Below are 19803 nucleotides of genomic sequence, written 5' to 3' on the forward strand. Positions count from 1 at the left end.
CCATGCTCCTGCCATGTTCCCCACCATGATGAATTAAGCCTCTGAGACTATAAGCAAGCCCCCAGTTAAATGCTTTCTTTTATAACAGTTGCCTTGATCATGATGTATCTTCAATAGACAGCTAAGAATGTTGGTTAGTAAGGACACTGTGTCAAGGGTTAGCTGGAATTTTTTTTCTCTCCTTCTACTCTGTGTGAGTCCTGGGATTAAACTCAGGCCCTAGGGTTTGAGCAGCAAGCATTTACCCTCAGAGCAATATCACCAGGCCTATTATTATTAACTGGCTTCCTAAAGGGAGACTTCTGGGTAACAAATCACTGTTCCTTCTGGCAGGTACCCTGGGATTCTCCAACACTGTCTGTTGGTAAAGCTAATACGAATGTCTGGGAGCACAAGAAGCTGCTCAAAGCTGGGCAAATACATTCATGGGGTATCTGACTCCTAGATCAAATACATTTAAAAATTATAGACGTATGTATGTATGTATGTATGTATATATGTGTGTGTGTATGTATGTATGTATGTATTTGGGTGTGTACATGTGTGCACATCTGCCTCTGTGTGCGTGTGTGTGCTTGTGCAGGCCATGGTACATGTGTGATGGTCAGAGAACAGCATTTCTGGATTTTTTTTCTCTCCTTCTACTTTATGTGGGTCTTGGGGATTAAATTCAGGCCCTCGGATTTGAGGAGCTCTGTTACCCTCAGAGCAACCTTTCCAGGTCAATTCTTATTCACTGGCATACTTCTAGGCAAAAAAAAATATTTCTGTGTTTTATCTGTGGATTTCCAAGGATGAGGGACTTTATAGCAGTCTTTTGCTTACTATCTGGTTCTAATTCTGTTGTTTGGCATTAAACAAATGGCTTTGTCCAGCCTCCTTCTTTCAACTAGCAACATAATTTTTTCTTAAAAACACACCTCATGAGTATGAAAGGAACATTCACGTCCAGTCGTGACTCCATGTCAGAGTCACCTAGTGAAGTTTCACAAAATACTGAATATGTAACTTTTGTCCTTTCAAAAGATCTAAAGTAACTCTAGTATGCAGCCATAATTAATAACTGACACTAGAGAACACCAAGAAATAAGGCTGCCAAAAAAAAAACAAAACAAAAAAACAAACAAACAAAAAAGCCAAAACATATGTTAAGACCATTGCAATGGCCCTACCCAGAAAAGGTCTGGGGTAAGGTGGATCTCTGCTGCCTGGGCAGCCTTAAATTTTATACCACTGGTCATCTAAGCAGATCTTGATTTTCATCTATGTTATCAAGATAAGGTGAATATGATTTTCCTCAGGATTATTACAGGTTACTAATGAGGAGGCATGTGGAATATTTAAAACAATTTTGATGATTATTAAGTGTTCAATATTATTACTTTTTGGTGACAAATGGTTACTTTCACTTGTAAAGATCATTTCTGCATGTCTTTCTCAGACTTGCTAACCAATGTGACTCTTGAACAGAGGAAATGGTATGGCCCCCAAAGGGAACAAGATTACCCAAGAGTTACTGCCACGTAGAGGTAATAAATTATGGCTCACCTGAACAGGGTAATCCAATGTCAAGGCATCGCTAGACAGAATGGTGTCATGTTTGCCCAGTAACTTCCTATTCACAGTGTGATTGACCCTTCACAATCTACCTAGGAGGCATTGTCTTAGTGGTTAAAGGGTGAGTGGCCCCATGGGTCCAGCCTCATTGTTTTGAACTGGTCTTTCATCCAAAGGCTGAGTGATTTTGAATAAGCAGGTGATTCTTCAAATCTCACTTATCCTGGATTTTTTTTTTTTTGCTTTTTCGAGACAGAGTTTCTCTGTGTAGCCCTGGCTGTCCTAGAACTCACTCTGTAGACCAGGCTGGCCTCGAACTCAGAAATCCTCCTGCCTCTGCCTCCCAAGTACTGGGATTAAAGGCTTGCGCTGCCACTGCCCAGCCCTATCCTGGATTGTTAAGAGAGAATTCCTTGAGTAATAAATAAAAATAAAAATGGTTGTTAAATGACAGCTTCCTCCACATTCAACTTGAAGGAAAAGATGCTGTCTTTTCTGATTTAGAAGACTCTTTTCAGACAGGACAGAGTTACAAAGGGGTCTGCACAGGGATTAGGGAAGGACATGAGCAAACATTGTCTAATCTCAACACAGATGGAAACACTGTGGCATTGAGAGCTTTGATGGGCTGGTTTGGTTGAGTGCTGTAGGCAGCTGGGTTCAGGAACTGCTTTGTCAGTCCCTGGTGGAATGGGGGACGGCAGAATACAGACCGAGGAGAGAAAGAGAAGGAAAAACAGGAGCTGCTTTGCTCTGAAACATAAATAACGATTATCTGGTGGAAATGCACCTGTTGGGAATGTGTGGTGGGGCAGGAGGAGGCGTTTGCTCTTCTCAGCACAGGGAAGACTCAACCACCTTTCCAGGTGAAGGGTCATGGGAAACTTTAGGGGCTGCATTAAAGTGTAGAATAAATACCATCGGAGACAGTCGGCTTTAAAGCTCAAAAAAAAAAAAAAATAGTTGCCCAAATGCGTCCCTTTACTCTGATGGGGACAATTGAAGGAAGCTGAATGTCCTCTGCATTTAAATATTCCCTCCTGGAGTGGGGAACAGGCTCACAGCACTCAAGAAGCTTAAAAGGCTACAAGATTCACAAGCCCTATCTCTGTGGCTGTACAGACCACAAACAATTGTTTTAAAGAAAAGGCATTTTAGTGGAGCCCTAGGAACACAGTTTTGTGAGTTGTTACTCGTGAGATTCAGGGGGTTCAGTGATGGCTGCCTTTGATTCATCAGAGCTCCTGTAGGCAACCATTTATCCATACAGCCAAATAACTCCAATAAAGTGCTCAGATCACCAAGCTAGACTCCCATGGAATCAGTTGTTTGGTCTGTTCCCTATTTGGACGGAGTATACTTTGGTCCCTTTTCCCTGGGAAAAGTCATAAAACATTGGAGAGCCAAAATCCATGATTGCTTGTTCTGAGAAAGTCCCCTGTAATGCCACACTCGTTTAAACCATTCGGATAACGGTTCTGCCTGGGGTTTCCTGGACGAGAGGAAAGCATCGATTTCCTTAGAAGGTAGATGACAGCAGTGCGGATGGAGATTTCCAATAAGGAGCACAAGGAGCAAGACTCAGTAATGGAGCCTGGAAAGTGGCACATAAAGCAGGCACGGAGGCGTGCTCCTGTGATCTTGGTCCTCAGGAGGCTGAGGCAGGATCATCATGGTTTACAGGTTTGTCTGAGTTGCACAGTGAAACTGTCAAAAAACAAACAAACAAAAAACAAAACAAGTGCAAAACCAAAAAACAACCACCAACAACAAAAACAGCTCTGTGGTGGAGGCAGTACACTAACATCTTTAATCCCAGGACTTGGGAAGCAGGAGTAGGTGGATCTCTGAGTTCAAATCCAGCCTGGTCAACAGAGCACATTTAAAGATCATTAAGGGTACACAGAGAAGCCCTGTCATGAAAGAACAAAACCAAAAATAACAACAACAACAAAAACCCAACAACAACAAAACACTAAAAAACAAAACAAAACCAAGGCCAATGAGGTTATTATATGGGCAAATTCCCCTTCAAGCCTATGACCACACTGATGTGGTAAATGGAGGAGCCTGACTCTTGCAAGTTTTCCTCTGATCTCCTTATCCACTCTGTGTGTGCGCATGTGTGCACTGATGCATACACACGTGAGCACACTCACAAAATAATAAGTGTAAAAAGATTTAATGAATAAATGAAAAGATAGGTGCACCCTTAAAAGTGCACATTCTAATTGGGAAGTTCAGGCTTTATACTTATGAAGATAAATTTTGTAACATGTTTGTTGTCCTTCCATAATCATGAAAGTGATCATATTTAATATTCACTTCAAAATGTAAATTTAAGTAAGGGATCTCTGTTCTAGATTAGCTTTTCGGCATATCCACCTAACCAGGCACTGTGGTAACATAAAGAAGTACAGGACTGGGCTATAGTAGTTAATTGTGTCTATTCTGGGTTTATTCTGTAGCTCCTAATGTAGGAGAAACAAGGTTTAGAAGTTCCCTTTTTACAAAATTGTATCTGTAATGAGCATGCACAGAGCTTTTTTAAAACTCACCATTGCTTACACAGTCCAGCATGACAAGTATTTACATGGTACTGACATCATGTTAGGAATTGTTTATTATCTAGACTTTGCATGGGTTCTATGCAAATACTGCGCCATTTTATACAGAAGACTTGAGCAGCTACTGAGTTTAGTGATCCATAAGGTGGCCCTGGAGCCAGTTCTCTATGGATACTGGGAGCTGAGTGGTTTCAAACCAAATCACCATGGGGATTCCACCTTTTGAGCAGTGCTATGTAGGGGAAGCATGCTGATCCTGGAGAAGTCTGGGAAGGCTCCTATCATGGTTTGATGTAAAATATCCCCCATAGACTCATGTATTTGAACACTTGGTTCCCAGTTGGTGGTGCTCTTGGGAAGGCTGTGGACCTGCCAGGAAGCAGGGCTTAGCTGGAGAAATGAGTCACTGAGGGCTGGGGAGGGTGGTGGGTTGGGGTGAAGGTCTTGAGACATCAGGCCTCTGACCACCAGCTTCCTGGCTCATGGAAACAAGCTGTTTCCCACTTCCGCTGCTACAGCTATGAGCTGCTGCCATGGTCATGCCTTCCCCTGATCTATGACAGCTTCAAGCTGTCCTTCACAGTGAATTCTTCTTCCCCAAGGGACTTCTCGTCAGCTCTGTGGTCACAGAATGAAGAAACTAGCCAATTCAGCCGTCTTTCCGAGACAGTTGGTGGACAACGATGTTGGCGGTTCTCCCCTTGGTCTTTCTGGTGGCACAAAGCTTCACAGAACATAGACTCGGAGCTAATGAGTTGAAGAAGTCTCAGCTGGTGTGTGACTCAGGCAGTATGAAGGAAAGACTCAAGCTACATTATCAAGAATCACTACATGTGATCTGGCCACTGAGTCTTTGTTTTATTTAAAGTGTCATAAGTATCATCAAAGGTTCTATTACATCTCTATCTCCTCTGGCATTCTGGTTCCTGCTTTCAAGTTTTCTTGTTTAAAACCAGTGCCAAGTGAATGGTGAAGTGGTCTCTCTCTCTCTCTCTCTCTCTCTCTCTCTCTCTCTCTCTCTCTCTCTCTCTCTCTCTCCCTCTCTCTCTCTGACTTAAACAAACCAAAACACATTTCAGGTTTTCCAAATCATACTTACTATTGTAACTTTCAGAGTCTTGTCAAAACCTCAGGATAATTTGGACCTTCACTGTCCAACAGTGAAGATGTTTCTCTAACCAGCAACAACTCTAGCTTTATATCAGAACTTTCTACTTTCTGGAGTTTTCAAGATTAATAGGTTCTTTTGCTCTGGTACAAAGACAATGCAGGAGGAACCAACAGAGAGAATCTCTCTAAGAAAGTGGCTCCAGAGTTGTCTTGAGAGATGCCATGTATAATAGAGATTAGCAGGACTGGCTTCTGGACTGAATGTTTGAGCTCATGGAAGTTGTACGTCGAAAATCTATTAACTGGCCCTCGATATGATCCTTTCCAATTGTAGGATGAGAGGTAGAGTGTATGGCTTTTAATGAGTGATGCTGGGATGTGCCAATGACTGCATTTTGAATTACAATCAAAATACAGCCTATCTAGTATTTTATTTCATCACAAAACAGCTAAGAGGGACTATTAACATGAATAAATTAGAAATTGAGGCATAGAGAAAGAATCATGTAGCATCTACACATAAAGCCAGTGGAGGGGCTGCAACAAGGAAGGAGAAAACCACCATAGTAAAATGCAGACATCAGGAGAGAAACTCTTACAGCCTGGTGCCTTTGTCGTTAGACCAGTGCTGCTGCTGGTGACCTGGGGATGCTTGTATCTCTGGCTATCTAATTCCTATAAATATAGTTCTCACTGGCCAAAAGGAAGGACAGATGACTTTCCCCATATCTCCAAGGAATGAAATTATACATCAAAAGGTACACTAATTATCAGTTTGTACAAAATGCAGAGTATAGAGTACATGTTGGTCATTAATTTGAGAACTCAAGTGTCAAAATTAAACTAAGGGAGTTCCACATAGGACAAAATGCAGCAACTGCATAGCACACACATTCTGAGATTTAAAAAAAAAAAAAAAAAAAGAATCAAAAGGGAATTCTATAGATTCAAATAACCTTGAGAAAGAGTTGTGGAATCTGAAGATCATGATGCCTGACTTGCGATACTAAAAAATCCCTGGAGAGTGACATTATATTTATAAACTGAAGGGTATGGGCAGTACATATGTACTGAGGAGGAATTATTGTGGCGTATGTGCGTCATAATGACACTGTGACCATTAAAATATCATCCTTTTTAGAAGTGCCCCATTGAGAACAAAATACCCATGGAAGGTGTTGCAGAGACTAAGTATGGAGCAGAGACTGAAGGAAGGGCACTCCAGCCTGATATAGCTGTCTCCTGAGAGGCTCTGACAGCCATCCATTGAACTGAGTACAGGGTCCCCAATGAAGGAGTTAGAGAAAGGACCAAAGGAGCTGAAGGGTTTGCAGCCCCTTAGGACGAACAACAATATGAACTAACAAGTACCCTCAGAGCTCCCAGGGACTAAACCACCAACCAAAGAGTACATATGGTGGGACTGATTGCTCTGGCAGCATGTGTATAGTAGAGGATGGTCAAGTCAGTCATCAATGGGAGGAGAGGCTCTTGGTCCTGTGAAGGTTCTGTGCCCCAGTGTAGGGGAATGCCAGGGCCAGTAATCGGGAGAGGGTGGAGTGGCAAGCAGGGGGAGGGGGAGGGAACAGGGGTTTGTTCTTATTGTTGTTTTGTGTTTTTTTTTTTTTTTGGGGGGGAAACTAGGAAAGGAGAAATATGACATGTAAATAAAGAAAACATCTAATAAAAAAATAAATGGGAGAAAAAAAAAAGGAGTGCCCCATTGAGATGCAGATAAAATAATCAAATTGTGGTGCTTGTTTTAGGATGATGGAGAAAGAGGACCTGAGTAGAGTTACAATTGTTCTTAATGGACACTATTATGTTTTTATTTATTTGTTCTGTCTGCATGATTGTCTGTGTACACACACAGACATGCCCTGGATTGCCACAGTATTTGTGCAGAGATCAGAGGACAGCTTGTGCATGTCCGTTCTTTCCTTCTATCACAGATGAGCTTGGGTCTTCGAGCTTAGCAGCTAAGCCATCTCACAGGCCTTAGGGTGTGGTACGATTACAAACCCAACAAACATATTGGCATGACTCTATGATTGTGGAAGCTGCGTCTTGACATCTGGAGGTTCATCAAGACATTCTTGCCTACTTTTGAATATATTTAGAGTTCTTGTTTTATATTGCCAAGAAAACAAAATGTAGTTGACAGCAACAAAATAATCTTGAAGAAGTTAAAAGGTTGGTTTGGAACCATGATGATTTCAAGTCCTCTAACGTGACCCAGAGATTCCTAAGCAGCAAGATTCACAGAAGAGAGGAGTGCTGATAACCAAGTGCCTGAGGAGTGCTGATAACCGAGTGCCTTGGGAGAGGAAGGCACCTTGCTTTGCTCAAGACAGATTTTTAATAAGGCTCTCTAAACCACTGTAAAGAAAACACCAAGTCCAAGAAAAGACAACGATTCTGGATTTTTTTACCCTGATAATTTGTGGTAGGTTTCTTTATTTTTTGAATATAAAGTGACAGAAATAATTTGCCATTAGAAAAGAGAAAGGATCTTTGACTATGTACAGCTTTTATACATCACAAAGGTTTTTCTTGTTTTTATGTTGTCTTTTTTTTTTAATTCATTTTAATTTTGTTCCTGCATCATTTGAACAAGTCCAAACTGGAAATCTATACAGCTCACAAAAAAGCCCTCCACCCAAGAGACCCCCCCACCCCCACCCTACCCCAATGAGAAACAAGATAAAACAAAAGAATGAAATCAACTTATTTCGATTGTTAAAGGTAAGTCATTTGCTTATATATATACTTGTATTTTTTTCAAGTTCAAACACCAAAATCCAAGAGAGAAAGAAAAAAAATAAAAGACCCAGTCATCCGCCCCTCCCCCCACTCCAGAATCTCAGTTGATCCCTGCATGTCCAAAATAAGAAATCGATATTTACAGAAAACAAAAACAAAAAACCAAAACAAACAAACCTAAAAGAACTTGGAAGTGAATGGGCTGGGGGATCTGAGAGTCAAGGAAGGCTGGCCCAGGGGAGGAATGTGGGATCTGGCCTCACAGAGTCCAGGCGAGCCTGAGTGCTTCCTGTACAGGGGAACACCACACCCCGGGAAGCTATGACCATTACCCCTCCCCAGGAATGACTCTGGGAGGGCTGTGGTTCTGACACTGCAGCCCAAGCCGCTGTGGGTGTGTTCTGTGTTTCCACCATCAGCCCTTCACACTCCTGCTCAAACTCACACACACACCCACAGGCACACACGCACATGCTTCGGCCATTGTGGCTAAGTGTACTTATGACATTGTTAGAGCACTGGAAGAAAAGAGATATTTTCCTACAGGTAAGAGTTCATTGCCCTATCCTGTGTCTCTGGTCCCGTGCTAACACGCCAGCTAGCTCCCACGATATGTTTCCACAAATGCAAGGGCTAACTCTAAGGTATGAATGCGGGGGTGGGGGTGCGGGTAGGAGGGTGGTCACTGGGTCACAAAACTCCCACTTAAAATTCCTTCTCCTTTATTCAACCTCTCCCCTGACTTGACACAGATTCGGAACCCTTCAAGCCCAATAACATTGCTGCGAGACTGCCTAAAGCAAGGGAAATCTCAGCAGATGGAAACCAGGCTCTGCTCACTCAGTTTACCTTTGAAAGGCTGGATTCGTGCTGGGCAGGAAGTAAAGCAGATGAGGCTCGTCCCCCTGTAGCTCTTGCTTCCCTATTCTTTGCTAAGGGAGTTCTAGCCAGCATTGGTGCATAAAGCATGGAATAAGCCCTTGAGTTGGCTGTAATACTATTCCAACACAGAACTGAAGACAAGCATTAGATGAGTCCCGGTGAACACCATCTTGGAGAGGACCATCCGGAAAGAGAAGACCCAGCTGAAGGATGCTTATTTCCTGGTGAACACTGATGCTGAACCAGCCACTGCTCTTAGGATAGCCCCTGTCCCCTGTTCAAGATTCTGTTGGGTCAGGAGAACTAGAAATGCCCACTGTCTCTTCAAATTATGATCTTCTAAAGGCCCATTAAATGAAATAAGACCAGTCTGTCATTGGTGTCAGACATAAGTGGAATGTTGTGGAGAAGGCAGGATCGAGTTTATGTCTGCTACAAAGTGGGTTGGTTCCCCAACCCCACCCTCTGCCATCTCCTTTGGTCAAACTTATTTTTTCCAGTATTATCTTCAAAGTACTTCTCCCCCTCACCACCCCCACCCATGCAGCCTCACTCAACACTCGTCCCTAACCCGCCATCCTAATCATCCAAAATGTCCTCCCTCCAAAGCTTTTAAACATGTCCAATCATTTCCTAATGCTCCTGGCCTATTGTTCTTTGTCACAAAAGAAAACACGAAATAAAAATGATCAGTCAGAGAAAAACTTCATTTGCTAGGGTTGGGCAGAAGCAAAGCTGTTCGCTATTCTCTGAAATTTTTTTTAAAAGATGAACAAAGACTAAGATAAGTAAGAACAAAGAATTCTGATTTCTCCTCTCCCCGCCCCCCTCAGGAGAGCAACTTTAGTTGGAAGCTTTTAAAGGAGAAAGGGGAAGGTTGAGAGTAGAGTGTGGTCTTTCTGGAAGTGAAGTCACTGTGCGGTTTGCATTCGGGCTCACATCTAAAGACATCTATGACAACTGGCACAGCCAAACTAGGAGTGGATATTGATGCATGGAATTCACTCCGGAGGCTGAGGCAGGTGGATTGGACTTTTTGTCTCCAATCAAATGAATAAGCAAAAGTAGAATGTTTTGGTAGAAATTTAGAGGCAATTAAAAAGCAGGTGTAGGGTGTGGAGGTGCTGATGAACCATTACACAGTGCCACATGCTGCTGGCAAGGCGGTATCTAGCATGGGCAGCTCTGCCACTTCAGTCTGATAAAGACGATTAGTACCAACTTTAGCTGCCCGCAAAGCTTGGCACAGGAGAGTCACTGTGAGGAGCCCACTGTGACCTTCATCCATGGGCGAGCATGTCCATCTCCTAGTTCGGCCCATCTTCCATCCCTCCTAGCTCCCATTCCTTCCTGCTATTCCATGCTCCTCCACTGCCACACATGCCCTGATGATTTCTGCCACCATCTTGGCTCTTCACTGAGACTCCAGCAGTCTCAAAGTGGTGTGCTCTCCTGACACATCTGTCCTGGCACCAGACAGAGGTGGCTCGCTTGTTCCTTGCCGCCATTCTCAGACCATTCCAGCTCTCTCCCTTAAAACAACACAGTGACCAAATCTAGAGTCAAGTGCGTCAGGCTGTCCTAGCTGTTCTCCTGTGCCTGGTTTGTTCCTTGAAACCATCCTAAATAGCCCCTTAGCTGATGAGCTCCTTTTGTATGTCATTGAAGAATCATCAATCAAAAGAGACATAACCTCAAATCTACCTACCTATTTGTGTCTGTGACTAATACTAGTCTTTCCATTATAAACTTCCTGTAGGCACCTACATCCAGCCTTCTGTTTGTATATTAGGTCCCATTCCCTTAAACTCATCATAGATATTACCCCTGTCAGCATCTTCTCTTTCTAGGAACTATCAATTTCTTGTCTCTGGATCATTCTGGTCATCACAAAATGAGCTAGTCAAAAAAAACCTCCCTGGGGACCTCAACTTCAAACTTGGATAGCCTGTGGCCTAATCTGCTTTCCACCTGGACATTTGCTAAGCATCTTAAAGTTACCATAACATATGAAAGATTTCCTCTCAGTGACACATGAACCTCAAGAGACCCACACTCTATTGTGCTCACTCCCAGCACCTAGACCATCCTGACATAGGGTTTCAATTCAGTAAGCAACCTTACAAGGATAAATATGCCCTAGAACTGCAAACAAATGTTTTCCAACTACAGTTTCAAAGAAAAGTAAAGTAAAACAAATGACCACTAAGGTTCCTCTTCCAAGAAAATAAATAAAAATAAAACCCTGGATCTCTATTACTTATGCAAACATTGATGTGACAAACATGGAGCTCATTTGGAATCTAAGAATTGATGCTGAGTTTATTATTATTTTTAATAATTAAAAACTACTCTCTTTCTCATTAACTCATTGGTCTCCATGTCTAGCTTTTCCTCTGCTTGTCCCATGTTGCCTACTTCCCAAACGCCTTCCGCTCTTGTAGAATCAGCAGGCAGAACACTGAAGAGCATTACTTGATACTTCTAACAAAGTTGGTTCAGAAACACATGATCTATTTCTCTTCAGCAAGGTCTTACAGCTTAAGGGATCAGGTCTCAGTCAGTGAATCCCATGTGAATATGTGTAAGAACCAGGATTAAGGCAACTGCAAAATGCCTGTTTGTAATTGAATCCACCAATTTTCTCTCTGGAATAAACAATAATCAGATTATAAAACTTGGTGTTTTCACTGGGATGGGAAGATGTAATTTTATTTAAAAGATTTTCTCTCTCAAAGGTGACCTAAGTTTATGATGGCAAGCCATGCTGAAATGGAACAAGATGAAGAAATAAAAAACCGTGAACTAACTCTGTTCTCTTGATATATTCACCTCTCCTCTGTGCCCTTTGGCTTCTCAAATAGAATAATTGCAATTACAACAATCATGTGACTTTTCTCTTCAGAATTTTCTAGACTGGAGAATGGAGATGATTAGTGAGAAGCGGTCCTGAGGTCTATAGATAAGCTCTTGAAGACTCAGGGTGTATTGCTTGTCAGTGCCTTTATGTAAGAAAGTCTGCGACTGTTTCTAACATAGGTCCACCTTCATGTCTGAGCGGTCAGCAGCAGCAGGCTTCTTCTTCCAATAGAGCTTATGAGGGGTTGGGGGGGGAACAGACAATATTTTTTAGTGGGGATAACCAGAGTATCTTGGTGTGGATATTACACTCATCTTCCAAACAATTCAATCCTCTTTACCCCCCTTTTTTTGCTTCTGGAATTTTTCTCAGCTTGGTGAAGAACATTATTTCAAAACCACCCTCTGTTCTACTTGTCACTGAATTTATTTCTCAGCTATTTTTTCTCCCATTTTAATATATTATAAACAATTCGTAACTGACATGTAACAGCTCATTGGCGAAGGATTTAGAAGCATTGGTTTCCTTTATACTTAGGGCAGAGCTGAAGAGAGTGCAACATCATCAGTGTGCTCAAATGTAAACAAACACTCTCCATGCATGGATCTGGGGCCTTGGAAATGACAGAGGAAAGGAGCCTTGCAGGAAAGGAGAGCTAGAGAGAGATTAATGCCTCCATGCGCACAGAAATCATCTTGACCAAAGCCCACGTGAACCTGCTCAGTGGCTGCTTACTATTCAGGAGCACAGCTCTCTCCTTTACAAGTCCTCAGGCTCCCACTTGATGGCACTCACTTTCCGGGCACTCGACCTCGACTTGAAGCATTTGAGGACAAGGCCTTGGTTGCCTTCTTTCTTACTATTTCCTTTCGACTTCTTTCCAAATTAAAGAGTAACAAGAAAGCCAATGAGAAATTATTCTTAATCATTTTCTGAGCAGTCTGTCTAAGTAAGAAGTCAGTGAAAGGAGCACATTCTTTGCTAACAGGAAAACAAGGTAGAGAAGGAGACCCACATCAAGAAGTGGGATCAGGGGATATGGCAAGAGGCAGGGAGGTGAAGAAGGATTTCTGTGGAAAGAACTGGAAAAGCTATTGTCAACTACAAAACACACTTTTCAGTATCTATAAAATAAGTATTGGGAGTCAATTTTGTAACATAGCTGTCATTTATGCTGTAATAATGGCCAAGGAAAAGGTCTTCAGAGGAGGGATGGATTACAGACAGATGAAATTAGATTCCCCAGAGATGACCGGGATTTAGTAAAGCACACTGATTTTACTCAGTTTTTTTGTTTATTTATTTTACATCTATTGAGTGCTGTATCTGCACATATGCCTGCATGCCAGATGAGGGCATTAAATTCCTTCCATAGATGGTTGTGAGCCATCATGTGGTTGTTGGGAATTGAACTCAGGACCTCTGGAAGAGGAGCCCGTGATCTTAACCACTGAGCTATCTCTCCAGCCCCTGGTTTTACTACTTCTTAGTAAATTTCTGTGTGGTATTTTGCTAGTATGGTGTTTGATTGGTGATGACTGTGCAGATTTCTTTATCACGTGGCAGAAAATATGGGAAAAGAAACAAAGAGAGGTAGAAGGCGTCCCGGCTGCCTGAGGATGTTTGGCTTTTGGTTTTGGTCCGATTTTTCTCTCTGGGAAGAAGCACATTTGGCATCCCAGGGAGTGAGCAGAAGATGAAGAGAATAGTGATACTCCATCTTGTTTCATTGAAATAAAGATGCCGCACATCTACAAAAGCCTCTCCGACTTAGATTACGAGTTACCGGGCAGGCACATTTCCACAGGAGAACTCTCTTCTTGGTGTTGAACACATTGCCCATTTCTAACCTCATCCAGGTATCTAGCTTCATCCAGCAGGCCTTAAAACCAAACAGAAGTGGCAGATGACAAGAGGCCAAGGGAAGGTTATAAGTTACCCTAGGGCTCAATGACCAGTGGGTAAGCTGGGCTTGGGAAAAAAAATCAATCTGCAATATGAGAAGAATTACATTCTGTCCTCAAGGTCAGTGGCAAGGAGTCTAGTTCATGTGCACACTGCTGCTGAGAAGAGAGTCCTAGGCTCTGAAACTGACTTTTACCTATTTCTATCTTTACACAAGAAATATCTGTGCAAAGATAGAAATAATTCCCTCAAAGTATGAAGCTATTGGGATTCCATTTAGACTTTTTTTTTGGCTGCTTTGGCCTTGGTTAGATAGGGGCTCTCCTTCTAAGACTTCTTCCGTAATGCTTTCCTGATCTGTTCTGTGGGCAGCTGGGTTTGAGGGTTGCCTTTTTCATTCCCACTTTAATATTTGATATTAAGCACAAGGGCTTTGTGGTTTCAATTAAGTAATTCTCCATCCATGCCCTTAAGGTCCTATGAATCCTCTTTCCATTCTACCCCACAATGAATATGAGAATAGCACCGGAGAGGGGATGGTCATCTCAGGGGAATCAAATGCTCCAACAGCCGTCAGATCTTGGCCCTGTCATCTGTAAGGAGCATCATGACATAGGTACTGCAACTCATAAGGATGACAAGGCCATTGTGGCATCAAGGTAGAATAAATGGGCTGCCCCTTTTCTTAGTTGGCTATGCATGCCAACATGATCTTATTCCAGGAAGCAGGAGGCAACCAAGTGGGAGAGAAGCTCTATTTGTCACTAACTTGATTCTAAACTTTCAGTTTGAGGAATATTCATATGCTGGTCTTACTTCCTCTTCCCATGCATGGGAATGAGTAGCAAAAGAAGGTGGCTATGGGAGACCTTTACTTATGATTGTTAAACAATTTACCATTATAATCTTGGGGTGAAATCAAAGTCTCACAATGATTTGCTGCATACATTACTATTCCCCCTCCTTCAGGATTTAGGCAGCCAATCATTAGTTAATGTGGCTCTGGAGGACAGCGGGTCTTTTGTTAGAAGTTCCTTACATATGTGAATTGTACTATACTCCTTGTACATAATGTCTCCAAAGCCAACTTGTGCCTAAATATTAGTAGTATTATGCTTGAACATAGCTAAATTAGATACAATTACTCAGGGAAAGAATGTAAATGATTCTCTTTTGAAGTTGCCATCTCTGTGAGCTAGCCCAAACTACTGACACCTTCAGCATTTCATTACCACCTCACACATACTTTTAATAGTTCCCTTCCTAGGCTATTAATCTGGGAGGTTTGGGTTGATCACATTCCATAAGAAAATTTTGAATAATAGAAGTTATTCCCCATGTCTGACCTCACAAGATTCAAACATCTTGATTTGCTCTTCAAATTTCCTTCATTACAGACATTTTTCTAGGTCTGTTTTGCAGATTCCTACTTTGTTCCAGTATTTGACTGGTTTCTGTAGACTAATGGATTATGGGAAGTGGATAGGGTGGGAATCTGGGAAGATGAATTTTGTGCAAAAGATCTGGTTAAAATACCTGCCTAGGTTTCATGACTTCCCTCTGCTGTTTGGTATTAAGAACTTGGAGTACGGGAGTTTTACATGCCGCACGACTTACTGAGACAGCCTGGGGTACAAAATCCAGACAATGCATTATACAAGCTTTGACTTACCAATGCATTTGTACTTCAGCGTGTTCATCTGCACAACTAAACTTCATCACATTTCCATGTCCAAGGACATCTGGAGAAATGGTGATGGTAAATTATCCCATATCCACATACTGATTAGTTTGGTTTACTTAAAACATAAACCAAATATGAAGATCCAGGTGGTTGCTGGTGATTCCACACTCTCCTCCCCAAAAGGCAACTGGCATCGTGCTGGGAAGTAGGCATTGGCATCATGCTGGGAAGTGCCAATGCTCTGGTTGTGGCATTACCTAAGAATGCAGAAGGGCCGGCCTTTCACATGTCTTAGTGATTAATTTCTTTTGCTATTTACCAAGACTGAATTCAAATAATTCAATAACTGAACTCATTGGCCTAGTCATTTAAAATGCCCAAGAGTCTCAAGGACTGTGATAAAATGATTATTTCCTCTGGTCCAAGATGCCCTGTTATGGACATCTTGGTCATGAAAGGATAAATTGGGGTGTTGATAGAACCATACTGGTCAGGCTCTTGTTTAGGACCATTAAATATCATGTATACATTAATGTTATGTACATATCTTAGCATCTTATCCTAGTTGTGTGTACGGGGTGGTACTGGTGGTGCGATACACAAACATAAAAGTACTCATAGTAAAGGGATCATCTAATTACATGCAACTCTGGAAAGGACATGGAACGAGTAAGATTGAAAGTACAATTCAGACAGTGACAACAAAGCGGCATCATCTGCAGCTTGCCAATGTTTCTTATACCACATCTAAACATTAAAATAGCCCTGATTTCAAAAGAAAATGATTATTGATAATAATTAACTACAATTAATTCATTAATTAGAATTAAAATGTGTCAATGACTGCTATATAAACTAGTCAGACTAGGACTGAGCTATTAGAAAGGCATGGGGCTTTGTTTTGTTGTTTTGTTTTGTTTTGTTGTTTTGTTTTGTTTTAAAAGGAGAAGAGAATCCCTTCAGAGCTAAGTAACACCATCTTCTTAAGGAAGCAGGTCCCTGCGTGCTATCACATCACTCTGGTCCCAGCCCCTGCAGCTCTTCCTCTGTCAGAGCCTGCACTGTGAGCCTGCTCCTGCAGAGGTAGATGGATTTGCAAAGGTTAGCATTCTACAGCAAAGATGGTAGGACAAGCTGTGCCCTCTGTGCCCAGTGTGGTGAGCAACAACTCTCTGGGTGTCATCCAAAGGACTAGGGCACTGACTCAGGGATGACAAGTGACCAGACTTCCTGTAAACATCTAGGACCTCATGGATGAGTCTGGGTCCAGCACCCTTACCTTAGGTACAGAGTTCTCTCTGGATACCTCCCCTGGCATTTCAACAACGGCTCAAACAGCCTAAAGTCCCCAAGTACTTTGAAATGGGCTGTTAGAAAATGCTTTCTAATATATCTCAGTTCTAATCTATCTCCCTTCTACCTCTCAGGTTACAAACAAAGGAGGTAAACAGAAAGGATAATTCTCCCCTCATTTGGGAGACTCCTGGAAACCATGCTCCAGTGTTCAGGTGACTTTTTAAAAATTGGCTGTGGTCAAAAGAATGAGCACCTGAGAGGCTATGGCAAATCTGGTCCTTTGAGGGTTCCTTACTTCCTGAAGGGAGCCTGAAATCAGAGACCAACAGGCCCTCAGCTCTACTTGTGATGTGAAGGGAAGACCTACTGTGGGCCTCTTAGTATTTGCCTTCATTGTCCTTTACAGGTACTGGTACATATTTTTTTTTTTTTACTAAGAGTAGAATAAGGTCATATAAAATAATCATGTAAAACTGCATGCAGTTTGTTGACACATCCATTGGTCCAGAAGAAATTCATGGATGCCCTTCTTTGAGAGAACAGCTGTCTGTCCCCACAGCCACTAGTTAGTACCAGACTATTCCTCTGCTTAAAATGTCTCATAATATCGTAAGATGGACTTTGCTCTAAAATGTTAATTATCCCCATTGCTAGGATTAGTATTATCTAAATCTATGAGAGCTTTAGATTTAACATTTTAACTTTTACTAGATTCCTCTAAGTTGTCACAAGTTTCACCCCAGCTTGCCAGTAATAATCTCTCTACCCCTTCCTGTCTTTATGAAGAATGAACTCTGCCAGGCTTTTTGAAAAACAGACTTGTCACTGCCTGTAACTTATTTGAGTTAGGTTCACTACAGTATGCTTTAAATTAGCACTCAGTGGCAGAAGATGCCTCCCAAAGGAGAATAATTCATGACCAATGACATCATGAGATTTATAGGGGAAGCTGGGCAGGAGAAAGAAAGAGAATATTACCTGGTACCAGAGAAGCTTAAGTAAAAGGACAGAACTAGCCCCAAGAGTTCTTTCAGAGACAGAGACAGACACTAACTAGAATGAATAGGTGGGATTGTTAAGTAGAACTGAGGGACCAAGGGGAACAGCAAAGGATGCAGGAAGACAGAAGAACAAGAGGGTCATCAGGCCAGCAGGATACACTCTACTCTGGGGCAATGAATCTAATCACATCTACAGAGAAAAGAGGAGTTGAGACACTAAAATTCTTCTGGATCAAGTCATTAAAATTCTGACGTGTTCTCACTTGAGATGTGCACGTCAGAGGTAATGTGTTTAATAACCCCAGTGCCATAAAGCCCCAGGAAGAGTGGGAAAAGAAAAGTCATCAAGACAAGGGGATAAGCAGAACAAACACCCGTGACCCCAGTCTGGCCCACCTGGTTACAAAGGTCGAAATTTCCAGCACTCAGTAAAACCCTATTGGACCACCTCTTGAGATTTACAAAGCTGAATGATTAGTGAGGTTATGTTGTTACAAGACCTTCTGTTGGTAAAGGGGTCAAACAACTCAAACCATCTAACTCTTGGAACAAAGACCTGTCAGTCCCAGCATAGGCTGTAAGGCATGTGTTTACTCAGGACGGTGACTGCGTCCCAACATCAGCTCTACTCACAGCATCTGGAAGGTCCTGAGACCTCCCATTTGATCAACATCCTTCGAGATCTAACCTTCTGACATTTACTTTGTGTGCATCCATCACTGCAGAGACACATTAATAACCATGAAGTAGCCCATGAAGAAGGACTTCAAAGAATGAAGCATGACTTGGAAATATACAAATTTCCACTGGAAATGTGTATGGAAATACACGCATGCACTGTTAGTGTATGACTGAGGCTCTGTGTGGAGGAAAAAAAAGAAACATGGAGTTGGTGGGGTAAGAACTCATCCTTACATATTCCTGAAGGTTGAAATATCCTCTGGGTAAAATAATTGAACTCAGTTCTATTGTTATTTATAATATCAAATATTCACTAGTGTTCTTCATATACAAGATACCCAGTTAGGTAATACAGGAAACAATAGACCAGTAGATGTATGGCTTGTTCAGAATCTAGTAGGGAAGATAGCATACACAAATCATTACGAGGATGGTCTCTGATGGGTGCTGCCCGAGGTAAAATTGAGTGTCATGGACATTCATAAAGTGCCTAAATTTTTTGTGCAGAGCTTGTTAAGGGGAATAGATGTTTGCCATTGTCTTCGAAGACTTAGATAGAAGACAGAAGACGTGGATTATGCAGGAGAGGAGGGTGAGGAGAATCGTGAGCAGGGAATTTTGGGAAAAGAGTAGTTTAAGATACAAGCCAATCTAGCTGGCAAAAGATTAAGGGACACGTTTGTAATTTAACTGTCCTGCCACAAGGACAACACAAAGGAACATGACCATTAGTCCTGCTTGTTGGAAAAATCACAGCCTGGGAAGCTCATTAAACTTGTTTCTGTTAGGGAGGATGTAGGCTCACTATCGTTAGGACATGCAAGCTGATGAGTAGATTGAAATATAAACTCTTTGAACAATGATATACAATGCTGAAATCATCAATGAAGGGAAGAACTAGGAGAGGAAACAGAGGCCAAAACAACTCTAGAGTGAGAATCAATAAGCTTTCCAAATGATTACGTGTGCAAAATCGGGGACATGAAGGAAGCAAAAATTCTTGGAAATACCTTAGTGTGGTGACAGAACAGTGGTACTATCAGCCAGAAGGAAACTTTTTAATTGTGGTGGTTTGAAGGGGCCAGTCTGGGTATTTGGGTCAATCTAAAGTGAGATACATGCACTGAGCTGAAGAGAAAATTAGGGTCTAAGAGTGAAGACTTGAATTCACTCAGAACCATGAATGTTATAGAAGTCAGATAGATCATGAGGAGTTAAGATGGAAAGAGTCACCCTTAGAACACACACCAAGTCTTCAAGGTTGAGTAGAATCAGGAAGTAGCAATCTCACTGAGGACCTGAGAGCTAAGATGCACATCAGAATGTATTACCTCTTGTTGCTTAGCTCAGGTTAACATCTAAGCATGAACAACAGGGAAAATGAAAGCTTGTTGTTGGGTTTTGTAGCAAGATGCTCATTGAAATATTGCTGACACAGATGTAGAGGCTCACAGCCATCCATTGAACTGAGTGCAGGGTCCCCAGTGAAGGAATTAG

This window comes from Mastomys coucha, unplaced genomic scaffold (assembly GCF_008632895.1).
Source record: "Mastomys coucha isolate ucsf_1 unplaced genomic scaffold, UCSF_Mcou_1 pScaffold20, whole genome shotgun sequence".
Lineage (NCBI taxonomy): Eukaryota > Metazoa > Chordata > Mammalia > Rodentia > Muridae > Mastomys > Mastomys coucha.